The sequence below is a fragment of the Coregonus clupeaformis genome, chromosome 23 (assembly GCF_020615455.1).
Source record: "Coregonus clupeaformis isolate EN_2021a chromosome 23, ASM2061545v1, whole genome shotgun sequence".
In the NCBI taxonomy this organism is placed as follows: Eukaryota; Metazoa; Chordata; class Actinopteri; order Salmoniformes; family Salmonidae; genus Coregonus; species Coregonus clupeaformis.
Window position 1 is genome coordinate 30337214 of NC_059214.1, and position 11479 is coordinate 30348692.

General features: G+C 49.1%; 1 long non-coding RNA gene across 1 annotated transcript; it reads right to left on the reverse strand.

Moving 5' to 3' along the window:
- Positions 1 to 1171: 1171 nt before the first annotated feature.
- LOC121536287 lies at positions 1172 to 10497 on the reverse strand. The gene is made up of 5 exons (XR_005994849.2): positions 10269 to 10497; positions 9609 to 9759; positions 3567 to 3701; positions 1920 to 2114; positions 1172 to 1663 (listed from the first exon to the last, which is right to left on the reverse strand). It is a non-coding gene; the product is annotated as an uncharacterized LOC121536287 (long non-coding RNA).
- Between the last annotated feature and the right edge of the window lie 982 nt (positions 10498 to 11479).

Consider the following 11479-nt stretch of genomic DNA (forward strand, 5'->3'; position numbering starts at 1 on the left):
CTTCTTTAAGAGGCTCCTCTGTCCTCCACTCGTTACCTGTATTAATGGCACCTGTTTGAACTTGTTATCAGTATAAAAGACACCTGTCCACAACCTCAAACAGTCACACTCCAAACTCCACTATGGCCAAGACCAAAGAGCTGTCAAAGGACACCAGAAACAAAATTGTAGACCTGCACCAGGCTGGGAAGACTGAATCTGCAATAGGTAAGCAGCTTGGTTTGAAGAAATCAACTGTGGGAGCAATTATTAGGAAATGGAAGACATACAAGACCACTGATAATCTCCCTCGATCTGAGGCTCCACGCAAGATCTCACCCCGTGGGGTCAAAATGATCACAAGAACGGTGAGCATAAATCCCAGAACCACACAGGGGGACCTAGTGAATGACCTGCAGAGAGCTGGGACCAAAGTAACAAAGCCTACCATCAGTAACACACTACGCCGCCAGGGACTCAAATCATGCAGTGCAAGACGTGTCCCCCTGCTTAAGCCAGTACATGACAGTACAAAATCCTACAATGTGATTTTCTGGATTTTCTTTTCTCATTTTGTCTGTCATAGTTGACGTGTACCTTTGATGAAAATTACAGGCCTCTCTCATCTTTTAAAGTGGGAGAACTTGCACAATTGGTGGCTGACTAAATACTTTTTTCCCCCACTGTATACCACAAACCCCAGAGGTGCCTTATTGCTATTATAAACTGGATACCAATGTAATTAGAGCAGTAAAAATAAATGTTTTGTGATACCTGTGGTATACGGTCTAATATAAAACGGCTGTCAGCCAATCAGCATTCAGGGCTCGAACCACCCAGTTTATAATACATAATAATAGACAAGTACAGCACAAGGACATAACTACATAAAGTGTGTGTACCTATGTATTTACTTATATATTTACATAATTGTATGGATAGATGAACGCATTAATGGGTGTACGTATCATGAATGGATACTTACATTCAAAGCTTGTTACAATATCCATGAACATTGTTTGAACAAAAATAATTATGTTTATTCAGCATTCATTTGGTAAACCTTAATGATCTTATGCTGAGATATAGTCACACCACTTCATCAATATCTAGATATAGTCCCGTGTAGCTCAGTTGGTAGAGCATGGCGCTTGCAACGCCAGGGTTTTGGGTTCGATTCCCACGGGGGACCAGTATGAAACTGTATGCACTCACTAACTGTAATTCGCTCTGAATAAGAGCATCTGCTAAATGACTAAAATGTAATAGACAATGAACCCTGCTCTCCTTTTTACATGACAAAGTCTATGTGTCCACAGTTCCTGTTCTTCAAGTGACAGTAGATATATTCATTTATTTATGCACAAATTAATGCATAACATTTTAAGTTCTCTCTTCTTTCTCATGTCTTTCATTTTTCAAGATATGGCACAAAAAATCCCTCTAATCAACATTCAAATGAGTGTTTAGGTCCTCTGTCCAAAGATGCTGGTGTTAGGCCGCCACCTATTGACTGAAAGTAGAAATGCATTGAGATATAAAAAACAAAAATCATTTTATGATTGGTGCAGAAGGTATTGTTTCAGTTCTGTGGGGATCTGGAGACCATGGATTGAACTAAGTCTGGCCTTTCCCAAAATCTTCCTGATGGACAGTTGGCACAGCTGCATCAGACGAGACACTCCTGGCCAGGCATCCAAGAAGAAATCATAATTTAGAACGACAGAAATACATTTTCAGGGTTAGATGTTTTAAATGATACAAGAACAATGTAAATAGTATCAAAATCTATTACTATATCATGGTATCACATTGCAAGAACCAATAACCCTTTCACAAACACCAGCATATGTATGATAGGTTTAATTTCAAGTATACAAGCAGTTCAAAACACCACCAAAATCTTGTGTATCAGATAGATCCATTGGGGGACTAGCTACCTGCTCTGTGGCCCAGCACTAGTTTCTCCACGGGGCTGTTGGGAGAGGCCAGGTCCAGGGGCCGTTTGCCCTGTGTGTCTCTGCTGCTGCAGTCAGCCCCATGCTCCAGCAGAACAGACATCAGCTCAGGGTTGGACAGACGGGCTGCCACGTGCAAAGGAGAATCCCCATCCTTACTGCTGTTCACACTAGCACCTGACCGAGAGTGTATATTTATGGATATTGTGTGGAAAATGTATGGATTTTGTATGTACAGTAAATGTCATATAACAGTGCCAGGTGAATCAGCCTCAACCTACACTATATATACAAAAGTATGTGGATACCCCTTCAAATTAGTGGATTCAGCTATTCCTGACAGGTGTATAAAATCGAGTGCACAGCCATGCAATCTCCATAGACAAACATTGGCAGTAGAATGGCCTTACTGAAGAGCTCAGTGACTTTCAACGTGGTACCGTCATAGGATGCCACCTTTCCAACAAGTCAGTTTGTCAAATTTCTGCCCTGCTAGAGCTGCCCCGGTCAAATGTAAGTGCTGTTATTATGAAGTGGAAACGTCTAGGAGCAACAACGGCTCAGCCGCTTAGTGGTAGGCCACACAAGCTCACAGAATGGAACCACCGAGTGCTGAAGTGCGCAGCGCGTGAAAATCTTCTGTCCTCGGTTGCAACACTCACTACCGAGTTCCAAACTGCCTCTGGAAGCAACGTCAGCACAAGAACTGTTCGCCAGGAGCTTCTTGAAATGGGTTTCCATGGCCGAGCAGCCACACACAAGCCTAAGATCACCATGCTCAGTGCCAAGCGTCGGCTGGAGTGCTGTAAAGCTCATCGCCATTAGACTCTGGAGCAGAGGAAACGCATTCTCTGGAGTGATGAATCACGCTTCACCATCTGACAGTCCGACGGTTTGGTGGATGCCAGAAGAACTTTACGTGTACCAATGCATAGTGCCAATTGTAAAGTTTGGTGGAGGAGGAATAATGGTCTGGGGCTGCTTTTCATTGTTTGGGCTAGGCCCCTTAGTCCCAGTGAAGGGAAATGTTAATGCTACAGCATACAATTACATTCTAGACGATTCTGTGCTTCCAACTTTGTGGTAACAGTTTGGGGAAGGCCCTTTCCTGTTTCAGCATGACAATGCCCCATGCACAAAGTGAGGTCCATACAGAAATAGTTTGTCGAGATTGGTGTGGAAGAACTTGACTGGCCTGCACAGAACCTTGACCTCAACCCCATCAAACACCTTTGGGTTGAATTGGAACGCAGACTGTGAGCCAGGCCTAATCGCCCAACATCAGTGCCCGATCTCACTAATACTATTGTGGCTGAATGGAAGCAAGTCCCCGCAGTAATGTTCCAACATCTAGTGGAAAGCCTTCCCAGAAGAGTGGAGGCTGTTATAACAGCAAATGGGGGACCAACTCCATATTAATACCCATGATTTTGGAATGAGATGTTCGACAACCAGGTGTCCACATACTTTTGGTCATGTAGTGTATGTAATGTGCCTTGGTAAAATTTATTATATACTGCAGAACCTTGTGATAGAAGCACACTGGTCAATGTCTAGTGCAGATTCTACAGTATCTCTCTATACATGTCTGTGTAATAATAACAAAAGGAAGAGAATCCACTTTCATACCTAGCTGAACCAATTTCTTCACAGTGCTCAGATGCTGATTGGTGCAGGCAGTGTAGAGTGGGGAGCCTGATTGGTCAGTGTGTTGATTGACATCTGCCCCGTGATGAACCAGAGACTCAATGCACTCTGGGTGACCTGGACAGCGATATCATCAAGGAATAAAGAACAGTGTGTGGGATCTGCTTTGAAAAAGTGCTTACAGTATCTAAATCTAGGGAATGATACATTTCATGACACTTATCATAACAAAATAAATCAACGTGACCATGGTTTAACAAATGGTGGCAGCATCTCCCATAAAATGCTTCAACAACAGTACGTTTTTAGGTAATGGTGCCCTTTTTTATTTTATAAAAGCTGACACGTTTTGACTTTCATCTTTGTCAAAGTGCTGTAGCTACTGTATATTAACCTTTGAGAGAGAAAAAAGTAATGCATCATGATCCCTTCATAATGCTATTTTCTCCAACATTTTGTCATCCCTACAGGGATTTTCCCTTTACTACTTTGGCACAAGCTGCAGTGCAGTCTTCAGTGAATCACGTGGCTACTGCCTTGGCTGATGCACCACGGATAGGGTTGCAAAATTCCAGGAACTTTCAATAAATTCTCTGGTTTTCCCCAAATCCCGGTTGGAGGATTCCCGGTGTCAGGAGGGATTAAGCAGGAAAATCTGTTACCCTCCAACCAGGATTTCTAGAAAACCAGGGAATTTATTGAACGTTCCCAGAATTTTGCAACCCTAACTGCCACGGAATCTGCCGAGGCTGCTCCTCCTCCTTGCTCGGGCAGGTTTCGGCGGTCGTCGTCCCCGGAGTACTAGCTACCACCGTTGTATGTTTCTATGTTCGTTTGCTTTTGTCTAATTGTTGTACACCTGTGGTTAGTTAGCGTTGATTATGTGTCCTATAAGTTCTAATTTTGTTAGTCATGTGTTGTGTGTTATTGAGCTTCCTGTCTTCGTGTCTGTATTGGTTTTCCCTCCTTGTGTTTTAGGAGAGGTTTTCGCACATGTTGTGCGCGTTAGTTTACGCCTGTGTGCGTATCGCTCGTCTCCGGGCACTTTTGCTCGTATTGATCTACTAAAGACTGTTGAACGAAGCTTCTGTGTCCTGCGCCTGATTCCCGCACCTTCCACATACAGCACTCCTGACAGAATAACACACCAAGATGGAATCAGCGGAAACAGCACTAGCATCCGAGTCCCTGGAGGAGCGCGTCCGCAAGCAGAACGACCAGATCAACCGCATCGGGACCGCCCTTCAGGACGTTATAAACACTCTGCACCGATGGGAGAACAGAGGGGCACCCACATCTCCCCCTACCTTGCCATCACCATCGGCCAGTCCGCCCATCCAAGCTCCGGAACCCAGTGGGATTCGGCTCTCGCTCCCGAGGGCGTATGATGGTACCGCTGCCGGGTGTCAGGGGTTCCTCCTGCAGGTGGAACTATACCTGGCCACCGTACACCCGGCGCCCTCGGGACACGAGAGCGTTTCCGCCCTCATCTCCTGTCTCACCGACAAGGCGTTGGAGTGGGCCAACGCCGAATGGAGGAGGATAGACGCCGCCACGATCACATACGCGGAGTTCTCCCGCCGCTTCAGGGCTGTGTTCGACCATCCACCTGAGGGAAAGCGGCGGGGAGCGTCTATTCTACCTCCGGCAGGGGAGGAGGAGCGCCCAGGAATTTGCACTGGAGTTCCGGACTCTAGCGGCTGACGCAGGGTGGAATGAGCGGGCCCTCATCGATCATTATCGTTGTAGTCTTCGGGAGGACGTCCGTCGAGAGCTGGCCTGCAGGGATACCAGTCTCACGTTCGACCAGTTGGTGGACATGTCCGTCCGGCTGGACACCCTGCTGGCCACCCGCGGACGTTCCGAGTGGGGTTCGTCCATTCCACCCTCCAGCACCTCCGAGCCGAGCCCTATGGAGCTCGGGGGTGCTGGCGCTAGAGCGAAGAGGGGAAGGAGCACGAGGGGGGCCATCCCCTGCACCAACTGTGGCCGTGGAGGACACACCGCGGCCAGGTGTTGGGGAGGGTCTCCAAGGGGAGAGGACGGCAGGCCCTGCACTGGGGAGTCCTTCCAGGTGAGTAGGCGTCCCACTTACCCAGAGCTCTCTGTTGTGCACTTCTGTATACCTGTGCGATTTCCACAGGTTGCACCTCATTCCCAGCATAAGGCGCTAGTAGATTCAGGCGCAGCTGGGAATTTTGTTGATCGTAAATTTTGTTTAGAATTAGGGATTCCCCTACTTCCTGTTGACATCCCATTTCCTGTTCATGCCCTAGATAGCCGTCCGTTGGGATCGGGGTTGATCAGGGAAGTCACAGCGCCACTTAGGATGTGTACGCAGGGGGGTCATGAGGAGACTATCCAGCTATATCTTATCGACTCTCCTGCGTATCCGGTGGTGCTGGGAATTCCCTGGTTGAGTACCCATGATCCTTCTATTTCGTGGCAAGAGAGGGCTCTTAAGGAGTGTGAGAGGAGATGTTTGGGTGTTTCCGTGGGGGCGACCTCGGTGGAGAGTCCAAACCAGGTGTCCTCACTGCGCATTCCCACTGAGTATGAGGATTTGGCACTTGTGTTTAGTAAATCGAGGGCGACGCGTTTGCCTCCTCATAGACAGGGGGATTGTGCGATAGACCTCCAGGCAGGAGCAGCGCTTCCGCGGAGCCATGTGTATCCTCTGTCCCAAGAGGAGAAGAGGGCTATGGAAACTTACATAGCCGAATCTCTAAGACAAGGATACATACGGCCCTCCACTTCTCCTGCGTCCTCGAGCTTCTTTTTTGTGAAGAAAAAGGATGGAGGGTTGCGCCCGTGCATAGATTACCGTAGTCTCAATCAGATCACTGTGAAGTACAGTTATCCACTCCCTCTGATTGCGACTATGACTGAGTCTTTGCACGGAGCCCGTTTCTTCACGAAACTGGATCTCAGGAGCGCATATAACTTGGTGCGCATTAGGGAGGGCGATGAATGGAAAACGGCATTTAGTACCACCTCGGGTCATTACGAGTATCTCGTCATGCCATACGGGTTGATGAATGCTCCTTCAGTCTTCCAATCCTTCGTGGATGAGATTTTCAGGGACATGCAGGGGCAGGGGCAGGGTGTGGTCGTGTACATAGATGACATCCTGGTTTACTCGCCTACCCGAGACGAGCATGTAGCCCTGGTGCGTCGTGTGTTGGGTAGGCTGTTGGAGCACGACCTGTATGTCAAGGCAGAGAAATGTCTGTTTTTCCAGGAGTCGGTCTCCTTTCTGGGTTATCAGTTATCCGCGTCAGGGGTGAAGATGGAGGTTGACCGGGTGTCAGCCGTGCGTAATTGGCAAACCCCAACCACTGTGAAAGAGGTGCAGCAGTTCTTGGGTTTTGCGAATTACTACCGGAGGTTTGTCCGGGGTTTTGGACAGGTGGCAGCTCCCATAACGTCTCTTCTGAAGGGGGGTCCGGTGCGATTGCAGCGGAGGCGGACAGGGCATTTGGGAGACTGAAGGCCCTGTTTACCTCGGCTCCAGTGCTTGCGCATCCGGATCCCGCCTTACCATTTCAGGTAGAGGTGGACGCGTCTGAGGCCGGTATAGGGGCCGTGCTATCACAACGGTCCGGCACGGCACCTAAACTCCGCCCCTGTGCTTTCTACTCTAAAAAGCTCAGCCCGGCGGAGCGTAATTATGACGTAGGAGACAGGGAGCTGTTAGCCGTGGTTCAAGCCCTAAAGGTGTGGAGACATTGGCTTGAGGGGCTCAACACCCCTTTTCTCATTTTGACTGACCACCGTAACCTGGAGTACATTCGGGCAGCTAGGAGACTGAACCCTCGCCAGGCTCGGTGGAACATGTTTCTAACCCGGTTTGTATTTAAAATCACGTACATCCCTGGGTCCCAGAACGGTAAGGCAGACGCCCTGTCCCGGCGGTATGACACAGAGGAGAGGTCCGTTGAGCCCACTTCCATACTGCCGGAGTCTTGTCTAGTGGCACCGGTAGTGTGGGAGGTCGATGCTGAAATCGAGCGGGCGTTGCGTACCGACCCTAGTCCTCCACAGTGCCCGGTGGGTCGGACGTACGTTCCGCTCGAGGTTCGGGATCGACTTATTTATTGGGCTCACACGTCACCCTCCTCTGGACATCCAGGTATTGGCCGGACTGTGCACTGCCTTAGCGCTAAGTACTGGTGGCCAACGTTAGCCAGGGATGTGAGGGTTTATGTCTCCTCCTGTTCGGTGTGCGCCCAGTGTAAGGCGCCCAGACATCTGCCCAGGGGTAAGTTACAACCCCTGCCCGTTCCACAACAACCCTTGTCTCACCTCTCGGTGGACTTTGTTACAGACCTTCCCCCCTCTCAGGGGAATACCACCATACTGGTCGTTGTGGATCGGTTCTCTAAAGCCTGTCGTCTTCTCCCAATGCCAGGTCTTCCCACTGCCTTGCAGACCGCTGAGGCACTATTCACCCACGTCTTCCGGCATTACGGGGTACCCGAGGATATAGTGTCTGATCGAGGTCCCCAGTTAATAATATAATATAATAATAATATGCCATTTAGCAGACGCTTTTATCCAAAGCGACTTACAGTCATGCGTGCATACATTTTTTTTTTTGTGTATGGAAACAGTTCACCTCCCGAGTCTGGAGAGCGTTCATGGAGCGCCTGGGGGTCTCGGTGAGCCTTACCTCGGGGTACCACCCGGAGAGTAATGGGCAGGTAGAACGTGTGAACCAGGATGTGGGTAGGTTTCTGAGGTCGTATTGCCAGGGCCGGCCGGAGGAGTGGGCGAGGTATATTCCCTGGGCAGAGATGTCCCAGAATTCTCTTCGCCACTCCTCCACCAACCTAACCCCTTTCCAATGTGTGTTAGGTTACCAGCCAGTTCTGGCACCGTGGCATCAGAGCCAGATCGAGGCCCCTGCGGTGGATGAGTGGGTAGGGCGCTCGGAGGAGACGTGGAACGCTGCACACGTCCATCTGCAGCGGGCCATCCGTCGACAAAAAGCGAGCGCCGATCTCCACCGCAGTGAGGGGCCGGTGTACGCACCTGGAGATCGAGTCTGGCTCTCGACCAGAAACCTACCCCTCCGCCTGCCCTGCCGGAAGCTGGGTCGGCGGTTTGTAGAGGCCCTTTAAAGTCCTGAGGAGATTGAACGAGGTGTGTTACAGGTTACTACTACCTATTGAGTATAAGAATATTAACCCCTCGTTCCATGTGTCTCTTCTCAGGCCGGTGGTAGCTGGTCCACTCCAGGAAGGTGAGATAGCAGAGACTCCTCCGCCCCCATTGGACATCGAGGGGGCTCCGGCGTACACAGTTCGGTCCATCTTGGATTCGAGACGTCGGATGGGGGGTCTCCAATATCTTGTGGAGTGGGAGGGGTACGGCCCGGAGGAGCGGTGCTGGGTGCCGAGGAGGGACATCCTAGACCCGTCTCTCCTGACTGAGTTCCACCGTAGTCACCCTACGCGCCCTGCACCGCGTCCTCCTGGTCGTCCCCGAGGCCGGGGTCGGCGCACGGCTGGAGCCACGCGTCAAGGGGGGGGGGTACTGTCACGGAATCTGCCGAGGCTGCTCCTCCTCCTTGCTCGGGCAGGTTTCGGCGGTCGTCGTCCCCGGAGTACTAGCTACCACCGTTGTATGTTTCTATGTTCGTTTGCTTTTGTCTGATTGTTGTACACCTGTGGTTAGTTAGCGTTGATTATGTGTCCTATAAGTTCTCGTTTTGTTAGTCATGTGTTATGTGTTATTGAGCTTCCTGTCTTCGTGTCTGTATTGGTTTTCCCTCCTTGTGTTTTAGGAGAGGTTTTCGCACTTGTTGTGCGCGTTAGTATTTTTCCTGTTAGTTTACGCCTGTGTGCGTATCGCTCGTCTCCGGGCACTTTTGCTCGTATTGATCTACTAAAGACTGTGTTGAACGAAGCTTCTGTGTCCTGCGCCTGATTCCCGCACCTTCCACATACAGCACTCCTGACACTAACCACAGAGGATCTATCTATCTATTAGCAGTACGTCCTTCAGAATGTGAACCCTGACCTTTGGCTGTGGCCTGGTGGATGTGGGAGGCTGAGAGGCTGGATCCTTGGGGTGAGGCTCCGTGCTGGAGGAGCAGGGTCACACAGACCGCGTGGCCCTGTGCACAGGCCTCTGACAGGGGGGTGGTCCGCTCCAATGTGGGGAGGTTCACCTGGTACCACAGACAACAACATGCACTCATCAGCTCTACTGAACAGCTCTTATCTTACATCCAATACATCTTGCCACATCCCTCTACCATCCTATCAAAACCAACAAAAGTACTTGTTATAGCCTGCTGAGAAGGTTAACACTCCTCTGTCTGTCACATTGTAATCATATTTTTTTATTATTTTTTTCATACCCCCTGTGGGAATCAAACCCACAACCCTGGCGTTGTAAACGCCATGCTCTATCAACTGAGCTACATCCCTGCAGGCCATTCCCTCCCCTACCCTGGACGACGCTGGGCCAATTGCGCGTCGCCCCATTGGTCTCCCGGTCGCGGCCGGCTATGACAGAGCCCCCTATCATGAATGGGGGACCAATCTGACTCAATATCTTACAAGAGAAGAACAACATGCACAAGATAATTCAAATATACATACATTAATTAGCCAAAGCATGGATATAGACAAGTGGATACTTTTAGTTTATCGCACCAAGCAGTCTATTACTCACCACTCATCAAAGGGTTGGAGAGAAAAACAACAGATCCAGTCTGAGTTGCATTGTTGCTCTGGTTGTCACTGCTGTGTCCTGTGGCCTGTCTCATTGTTGACCTATAGAGTTCCTCAAATCAGACAGCAGTCTAGTAGTCTGTCTTGCACCATCGGTTTTGTAACATCAGCAACTGGACTGTGACCTGTCGCTGGTGTCAATATATATCTGTACCCATCTGTTCCTGAACTGTTTTTGGGGTGTTTTTGGCATCAGGTCCCAACTCAGAGCTTGTGATGTCATTTCCCCTCAGACTCAGAGTCTGCTATGCAGGAAGTGGGTTTGAATGCCCTACTGGGCTGGTTTTTACAGTGCACATGGTGCTCATTAAGAACCAATGGTGGGGCAGAGAGAGTGAGTGGAAGCCTGTTGAGCAGGTCTGTAACTTGACACTGTCATCACAAACAGTCCACTCAAAGACAGACCATATAAACTATATACGGCAGTACAATAATGACAAGATGAACATTTAACACTTATAAGACGGGTCCAGTATAAGAAGGAGGGAGAGAGGGAAGGAGAGGGCTTGATAAAGAAATATAGAGGGGGGAGAGGGGGAAGTGGAGGAAGAGAGAGTTGGGGCTGGAAAGACACATAGGAAAAATCCTGTGTGTTATTGGAAAGAAATGCAGTTCAAATAGCTGGCTGGATAGGCTTTTAAATGCCTACATTTTACAAGGAGGAATTCAAAGCTCACAGAGATTTGCCAGAGAGAGAAATTTGCCAGAAACCAATTTATGCTCTCTACTTTTTCCATTTGGAGGATACAATGTTGTCTTAGAGAGGAAATACACCAGAAAGTCTTACTTACTTACTGCATTGTCTGGCATAGGTTCATCTTTCGTGGACAGACTATGTAAACATAAATCGAGCATCCGACCAGTTACGTGAGACTTTAGTTCTGGGTTAACCAAGATTAGACATAGGTACCACAGGAAGCTGGTGATGGGAGGACGGCTCACAATAATGGCTGGAATGGAGTAAATGTAATGGTATCAAACACATGGAAATAATGTCCTCCCCAATTAAGGTGCCACCAGCCACCTGTGATAGGTACACTGGCATCATCAACCACTGACACTGCCCAAAGCAGATCCGCTATGATAATAAACTAATCATCCACATAAATTAGTTGATTTTTAAATACCCCAAATTTGCTACCCCTCATTGAC